Here is a 9,213-nt window from a genome sequence, read left to right as displayed (position 1 = left end):
TCTTTAAAATTTTTCGCAATTGATCAGTGCCTCCAAATAATTTTTGTCACATCACTTTCAAAATTGTTTTTTTTTAAGTTATAACTAAAATATTATTATTCCTTATTCTTATATCCAGAAAAAAACATTGAAACTAGTAGAACAATGATCATTTTCAACAAAATGTTACCAGACGGCCCATTGTGTAACTTCACGCTTAACAACACACAAATACTGATAAATGTAAATAAAATCACGAGCAATACCTCCATAACGCAATTTTATTAGCTCAATATTTCGCTATTAGAGTTCCTGGCGAAGCTGTAAGAGAGAAATGTTGAGGTATATTTATATATAATAAAGTTCCATTTTGGAAACATAACTCGTGATTTTATTTATGTTGATACAAATGCCTCATAATAAAACTCCAGTTTGGTTAAAGTTAAAATTGATACACACTGTTAATTTTTATAAACGGTATCTCTTTTGCAAGTTTTAGCAAAAATTATTTTTCGTTTTTTTTATTCATGTTTGTAGTACTGCTCTGTATTGTAAAGTATAATTGATTTCCATACAAAATATTTGAGAATATTTAATCTTGAACAGTTAATAATTTTACTAACATTTTAGTGCTTTACTTCAAAGAGGCACGACTTCTTTAAAGGATTTATTTTAGTTTTTTACTGACCTCTGGTGGAAATTCGGTTGCACGTCATTTTGTTGGAATTACATTGGTTTTTAAAACTTATGGTTAGGCTTTTTTTTTTAATAGAGTGTGATGGTAATGGAGAGAGTTATGATGCTTTTTTGTTGTTTTTTGTCAAGTAATTGTTATGTGTGATACTTCAGAAAATCTACCATGTATACTACAACGATACAAATATAAGTAATGGTAGGCTAATTTCAAATCTCTTCAGAGTTTAGTTTAGGGTAAGCGGTTATATTTGTAACAAATAATTTAGCATGAGAAATAAGATTTATAATCTGAAGTGAAGTAAAATTTAAATTTTACGGCGTTAAACAACTTAAAACTAAAAGTTAAATTACTTAATTATGCGACATAGTTTGCATAGTGTCAAATGAAAGAAAAATTTTGAAATTGAAAGTTTGATTTGGTAACAGTTAAATTAAGCAACTAGACAAGCGAATTACGAATTCTTAACTAAAAAGTAGTATTGTAACTACGTATTGGTACCACTACAACTGACTGATTACTTAGTATAGTAGTAGAGTACTACTGCTTGTAGTAATAGTACTGTCTGCTATACTTTAGTAACAGTACAATATGTATAGTTTTGTATTGATTATAATATTGGATTTTCCTAGTATGTTTTACTTTGTAATTACTGCAACTGTGCAAGTACTTTTGTGTTATATGTTTGATGTCACGTAATAGTTGCAGTGTGTGTGTGTGGTAAAGTGCTGGGGGCTATCACAATCTGTGGTGGGTGAGGGGATACCCTCAAACAACCTTTTATTCAAAGTTCAGTGAGATAAAATGATGAAATCTGGTGTTTTGCTTGGATTTATGTTGTCATGCATTTGATGTAGAACTAGGTGGTCAAACAACTACAATGTGATACAGAAAGCTACTAATGTTTCCCAAAATATTAATTTTTTTTTCATTAAATGCATGTAAACATCAGAATAAAGCTGGTTTTGCATGTCTCCCATTTAGTGCACATGTTTTGGTTGCTCAGAACATATTTGGTTGAAAGATGAAAATGATGATTGGATGCTAGTTCTATTTTTTTAATAGTAATTTACTTATAAATACTTAAATTATATTTATAAAAGGTTTAATTACCATACCTCTGAAGAAATCACTCTTCAAAAAGTTAGAGAATTTGGTCTACAGTTGAATTTTGAAATGGTAAATGTTTTATTACCTCTGCTAAAGTATAAACTGGTATTATAACAGTTATTATATTTTACAGTAGAGAATCAGATTGCTCCTGAAGAAGAAAAAAGAACCACCTTTTGAAAGTGTTCAAGTTTACTGTTTTATTAGTAATAGTATTGGTTAATCTAATTCTCTAAAAACCATAATCTTGTTATATGCTGTGCATGTTTTATTTTTTGTTACAGTGAGTGTAAGTTACTTGAGTATGTAACTTTAATGAATAGAATTTTCTTAAAAGTCTTAATGTAGTATGTTAGACAACAAGAAACCTTTTGTTCTATCTATACCACCCTATCCCATTAAACACTAAAAAAACAAAAAGCAGCCCTTATTATTCAAATATTTATTATGATTTTTCTATAAGGTCATTTAAATTAACTGAATATACCACACTTGAATGCAACCTGTTCCAAAGGCCAACCATCCCCCATTGGGACTTCAGTAAATCTTCAGACTCACAATTCTAAAACCAGGGGCTTGATTCCTCTTGGTGGGCACAATAAGTTTTCTGATGTGGCTTTGCTATGAAAAAACACATGCACATACCAAAGGCCAACCGCCATGTATGATAAAGCAGTCCAAATGTGCTTTTCAGTGTTTTAATTATTCTTGTGACCCTAGAGATGATATGATTTTGTATTTGCACAAGCCTGTCCCATTCTTCATTTAAATCTCTCAGTGTGTCAAGAAAGAATTGATTTTTCCTTCTATATTTCAACATCTTTGTACTTGTTCAGTGACCTTGTATATAGTGATAGGTATTTGGACCATGAATACATCCATGTTCCTTTTCTGAAAAGCTAGGCACAGCTCAGTGATAATAGGAATTGTCTCTCAGCATGTACATGGTAATTTTAAAGTCATATTTTGTATAATCCTTTGCTAAGGGCTCACTTTTAAGGAAATTTCAAGGTTCTGTGGAACAAAAAAATCGTAGACCCTAAAACAAAATTAAGTTACAGTATTGATGTACAAAGACCTCAGAAAAGACTCAACTACAATAATTTTGATGTTTATATATCTTATTTCCAAAATGTACAATTACTCTTTAGTTGGCAATTTTGCATCCAAATTCAACTAATTTTTGTATGCTTTATTTCCTGGGAAGTTTTATTACATTAAATGGAAAAAATGATCTTAGCCAATATATTTTTATTCTAACAGTTTGTTATGCCTTTTAAGTACAGTAAAGTATAGCTGGTAGTAAGATTAGATTGTCATTAGAACTCTCACAGATACTATAATACTGAAATATATATACACAAGCATATACATTGTTGATGTGTATTGTCATTCATATTTGTAGTTTGTATTGACCTGGAAAGAGGCAAAGCTAGCCTTATTTTATTTATTGTTATTCTGTTTCATACTGATCAAAACTTTAAAAGTTGTTTTCAGGTATCATTATTATGTTCTGTTTAATTCCTGGATTTTTCCACATTTCTTGTGGTAGCTACACTTTCTGTATTTCTTAGACTCGAGTGGTTATGTCTGTCTAACATTAACCTTAGGCATACAAGTGTGTGATTTAAAGGTGGTCTATGTTTCAACTGTGATGACAATTCTGAGTTTGAATTTGTAAATTTGATTGTTTTAGTTCCTACTGGCATTTGTTTGGCAAAAAGTTGAGACAGCCATGTTAGTTTTGCTGTTGTAAACATCTGTACCAGAAATTAATCTCACTAAATATTTGTGTTATTGCAATGTGTTCCATTGTGAATTCCCACCTGCCCATATATATGCATACAAACATCATGTGATACTATATGTTATAAGGTAATGAACTGTACTGCATACTGTACCATGTTACCACACACAGCTATTCATACTGTTCAATTTTGTACACAACTTACATGCATAAAGCAGTACAGAGATTCATTCATGATAGAATACTTAGTGACTAAAACAGCCTCATTAGCCAGTCATTAAAGCAAATTTTTCCTAATATTTTCAGTCACTTTTGGTGGATTGTACCAAAATTTCTTTTGTACAAAGTACAATCTTTTTTTAAAAAAAAATGGACCAAATGATAGTTTGTGGTGATTTAAATTTTCAAGTTCATAGTTGAGGAATTGATTGATGATATTGGTTGAGGATTGGAGTCATGTGGACATGGATAAGTGTGTAGTAGACTGTAATGCTATTTTGTGAAAGGGTCTGTTCCAGGGTGCTAGTCATAAATCATACAGCATAGGGGTTTTAGTTGGTCATATAACCATTAAAATCTGAACCTCCTTTGTTTTACTATCTTTTTCTGTGCTGAATAATGTGATAAGGGAATCCAAGGTTCTAAACAGTGTCTACTGCTTTGTAAATGGAAATCCATCTTGCATCATGTACTTCCTTTATATTGATGTCATCATCTAGTAGTTGTATATCTTTCATCTGTTTGCTGAACATTTAACTCTATTAAGGTGATATATGACAGTTAGTCTCTTGAAATTTATTTCCAAAAACAAAACTAGTGTATGAAATTGTTTGAAATTTGACAAGAACTTTCTTAAAAGTATGTAATTTAAAAAAATACAACAAAATATTCAGTTTTGATTTTTTTATCTGCTATATCTACTAAGTTTTTTATTTAATGAGGTTATTTTTGCTGGGTCTCTGAATAGTTCACTTGAAAGATTATTTTAATGTTAAGTATAAAGATACTATCTTACAGTTTTAACAATTCACTTGCATAATTTCTAGAACTTCCTAAATGAATATTAAGTTTTTAATATAAATGTTTATATTTTATTTGCCATTTTCTGAACATCATTAATTCTAGCTTTTATCTTTAGTGTATGATAGAATAGAATTATTAAAATTAAGAAATGGAAATATATTTACCTTTTGTCTCTTCATTGAATAATCTTGCAACATCTTCATTGTCATATAATTTCCAATCTTTTACCTTTTACTCATATTTTGTTTAAACGTTTTATTTTCCTTTCATGTTCTTTATCTCTGATTATTTATCACAGCACACTTCAACAGGAGAGAAAGTTTTAGCCAGTTGGTTGAGTGAGGCAAAATATAGAATAAATTTTTAAAATCATTAATCCTTATGTATGTGAATTTAAAAAATAAATAACATAATTAACTAAAATATGAAAGTAAATTCCAAATGCAATTTAACTGTATGAAACTAATGTGTATAAAGATAGAAAAAAAACAGCTGAGTTCTAGGAACAGTGATGTACAACAGTGTATTTAGGAATTGTACGTTATGTAGTCAATGTTATTATGAGTAGTACATAATTTAAGAGAAGGTTCTGCTAAACCTGCCTTTTCTTTGTTACAAATGTGCCATTCAATTTAAAACTGTTGCTTAGTGACCCAGCTTTTACTTTGCAAGTGGTTATAGATTATCTTCAATTGAGAAATTTTTGCAATGGATTCATCCAGGACAAGTTCTTGGAATGTACTAGAAATACTGGCAGACAACTAAAGTAGGATGTAATTTGAATGTCTGAATGAAAAGGTTTAAATAACACACCCAGTTTCTTTCTCTATAATAACTCTTAAACTTGATAGTTGTAAATGTGATGGTGCTTGTACAAAAATGAAACTGAAGTTTTGATTATTGTTTGAGGTTTCTTTTGAAATAAAAGAATAAAAACGTGGTTAATGTAAGATATCAGACAGTAATATTACACATCCCCTTGGTGCTGCCATGTGCATTTTTTAAACAAGTATCAAAAATAAACAAGAAAAGTGTGGAAAGGTATAAAAAGGCATTAGAATCTTTTAGGATTTAAAAATCTGGATTGTGGAGAAATAGATGGAAATGAATGGCTGTCTCCCGACTTCAAAGTGAAAACTCAGAATGCTTTGATTTTATTAGTTATTTTAGTTTTGATAGTTATTAATCGATTCCAGTGCATAACATAAACACATTTCATGGCTTTAGTAGTTACCTTTATTACTGTATTTATGTTCTTCATATGATCCTGGCCTCCTCATAACTTACATAACTTGGTTACACTTACATCATGCAAAAATTAAATTGATTTCAAAACAGCTGAATTGTTTATATACAGCAGTTTTTATGCTACTTTTCCATGCAATAAATGAAACTTTGATTGTTTTCTGGTGAAAAACCTGTAATTTCGGGTGAGTTTCTGACTGATTGGGATCATAAAAATTTAAATTATGATGTACCTCAGTAATTTAATTAAAATACATTGACATTAAAGTGGTTTAATCAGATTTTGAATGTAGTGTGTAACATGCACATAAAGGGGTTTTAAAATGGCATCTGATTAGTTAAAGTAGTAAAACATTCCAGTCAATGTATTTTGATAATTTGTAAAGTGAAGTAATTCACTAGCAGCCTGTGAGCTGAGTGACTCTAATCAGTGTGCAATGAAATAATAATCTAATATCATAGGATTTTTTTTTTCTTAGAAGGTATCCCATCATCCCCTCTTTTATCCCTGTCATCACTTTTGTTCTGGTACTTTCCAATACCTAAACCTTTGACTTTGGTACCTGTCTCTTTTCTAAGCTTTACCCCAGTCCCATCTCTAACCTTAGTACATTTTAGTAGCATGGTACTTTGTTCATGTGCTTTTAGATTCAGTACATGAGCTTATATCAGTTTTCTGTTGTTTTTTTTCTATTCAAATCTTGCAAACACTTGTTAACTAACACCATTATAATTGGTGAACACTAGTTTTTGTCAGTGCTATGATTTATCACTAGCAGTTGAACATGTCACATTGGCTGTGTCCACTGATTCATAAGTAGCTTTCCTAAACCTGTTTATTTTGTTCATATCGGGGAAACCAAATCCTTGTAGGAAGCATATGATACACTCATATTTAAACAGGAAAAATTGTTCTTTTACTAAGTAATGCACAGTCTTCATACACTTGTCAATACCATTTTCATTATTATTCAAAATTCTTTTTGCTTGAATTTTTATAACTTTTTTTTTCTGGTATACTTTCCACACATGATTTATGATCCCCCTCCCATGGCATACCTGGTCAATTTGCTGGTCCAAAAATTATAGGATCCTTTAAAAAATAAATTCATATGGTAGTGTTCAATACATAATTTACGAAATATTAAATTCTCATCTGAATCATAAGGTAGCCAATGAAAACTGCATTTTTAACTGCACATGCTGAAACATTTGCTGGTTGTGTTTACTTTCACTTTCCTGGGCTGTGGAAGATGAAGTATTTCCAGCATCTTTTAGAACCATTCATTTGCATTTTTTATTTTGCTTTCTGTAGTTTGCTACAGTTCCAAAACGAGATGTTTCATTTGATTTTGATTTTTTTTCGAGAAGAAATTAAGAATATTATTTGCATGATTACATTTAGTTTTACGTTTCAGGGAAGCCATGGCTATGTAACAGCAGTTGAAGTAATTTTATCTAATGAAAGTACTAGAATCACTATTGTATCAGCATAATTATAGTACTGACCAATTAAAAATCAATGTGACATCAGGTAATATTGAATAATTTTACACTTGTAGGTGTTAACTTCAGTAGTTTACCATGTTATTGAAAGTGTGCAGAATTTGTAAATAATTTTGTGGTTATTAGGGAAAAATACTTGCCATGGCAAGGGCATGTCCTGAACTGAATGCTGTCTGACTATTCTATAGAAATTTTAAGTGACTGATAAACATATTTAATCAGACTTGAACCCTTTGGCTGTAGCTGCTTTAACACTCCTACGAAAAGACATTTCTAGTCCTGATTTCTCCAAGCCCGTTCCCCTGGCTATGGTTTCGCTAGATAGTAAATAGGGACAGTGGGAATCTCGTTAATCCATTCATTAATGGATTTAAATGGCAATTTCATTTAAATACAAAATTATTAGCCTAATATTAATAACCTTTCAAGTTGCTCTGGGCCTATTAGGCCCCACTTTTCGTAGGAGTGTTAAATGGATATGGTATGTTGAATGCAATACTGGTTCATATTAAGTTTATGATGTCAGATTTACAAAGTCAGTACTTTTGTACAAATAAGAGGTTCGAATTACTAATATTGACAAGCTATAACATAACACGACTTTTTATTTTTTCTATTCGTTAAGCTATCACTGTATTTAGTGAATCAGTGTTCCCCCATTCACCTCTTTCCACTTTTGGAAACGGTCCCTTTAATCTATTTCTATATATGACATGTGAACAACCAATCAGAAACCCAGAATGCCCTCTTAGTGATTTTCTCAGCTGTTTTCAAATATGTCCGCTTTCAAAACAAACCTTTCCAGCTGGTAGGTTAAGTCTTCAGTCTCTTCAAGATTTTGTATTTTTTAGATTGAAATATGGATTAGTTATTACATTTGATAAATTGTAATGGAATTCTATAGTATCCATGAAGTTAAGATTTTTTGGTTATTCATATGAATATATATGACCTTAAAACAAATTTCATTTCACATCTTTCCCATGTTAAATTTTTTAGCAAGCTAAGACAAGCAGCAGTGAGTACAAAGGTCATAACTGGAAGAGGTAATTGTATGCTTTACATCTTTATTTACAGTTCTATGACTTAATGTTTAAGAACTTGCTTGTAAACAGTAATAATCCATAAATATGTACAATTTATAATAATTGAAATGTATCTGTTATTTTACCATATACTAGTCTACTGAAAACACAGCCAAGATAGGTCATTTTGTAAAAACTAAATGTAAGTTTTATATTATTTGATATGGTAACTTGATTGCATGTAAGATACATCATCATAACGTGTGTATTGTTAACCAGGCATAGCTGAAGGGTGAATGTAATAAAATTAATAAATATATATATCAGTGTATAATGTTATGAGATTTAAGCTCTTTAGTCTAAACATTTGTTTTTGTTTTATAATCTGTAGTCATTCTACAGGTATAATTTATATTCATTTTCTTATTTTGTATGGTGGTCACTGAATAAGTCAAATCAATTGAACCCATACAGAGATTTGTTAGGAAAAATAGCATAAAATATAAAGTATTCTTAAGAAGCATTTGGTTAAAATTATCTGGACATTATAATAAGGATTTTGCTTGTGAAATTTGAAGATTTTCTGATGAACAAAGTGTTTTGAAGCTTAAAATGGAAATTACTTTGCACGTCACATAGGCAACATACAGAAATAAAAAAAGGCACGAGAAAAACATTGTTCAGTAAACCTCAAGACTTAATATTAAAAAAAAAAGTTATTTCAATTATGAAAATCCTTGTAATGCTTACTGACAATTGCCAAATGTTATGAGCATACTCTTACTAATTTAAAAAGTTGTAGCATGAAAAATAAAACAAGTATAAAATGTTGTTATGAGAGTTTTTCCAATACTGACATAAGATTAATAGGCTTGTAATTACTG

The 9,213-nt window shown here is 30.2% G+C and overlaps 1 protein-coding gene across 29 annotated transcripts in view; it reads left to right on the top strand.

Annotated features, from left to right (window-relative positions):
- The first annotated feature begins 633 nt into the window (after positions 1–633).
- LOC143258714 (longitudinals lacking protein, isoforms N/O/W/X/Y-like) overlaps positions 634–9,213 on the top strand; it is a 70,311-nt gene continuing 61,731 nt past the window's right edge. For 6 of the 29 annotated variants that reach the window (XM_076518211.1, XM_076518201.1, XM_076518192.1 and 3 more), the window contains exon 1: positions 659–871. The gene's annotated coding sequence lies outside the window, so the exon portion shown is untranslated. Of the gene's footprint in view, positions 910–8,303; positions 8,351–9,213 lie in introns of all 29 variants that reach the window. The other 23 variants (XM_076447821.1, XM_076518206.1, XM_076518194.1 and 20 more) reach the window with 10 other exon arrangements.

Source organism: Tachypleus tridentatus, chromosome 8 (genome assembly GCF_004210375.1).
Source record: "Tachypleus tridentatus isolate NWPU-2018 chromosome 8, ASM421037v1, whole genome shotgun sequence".
Lineage (NCBI taxonomy): Eukaryota > Metazoa > Arthropoda > Merostomata > Xiphosura > Limulidae > Tachypleus > Tachypleus tridentatus.
Note: the sequence above shows the minus strand (reverse complement) of the source record. Positions and strands in the feature narration are given on the sequence as shown.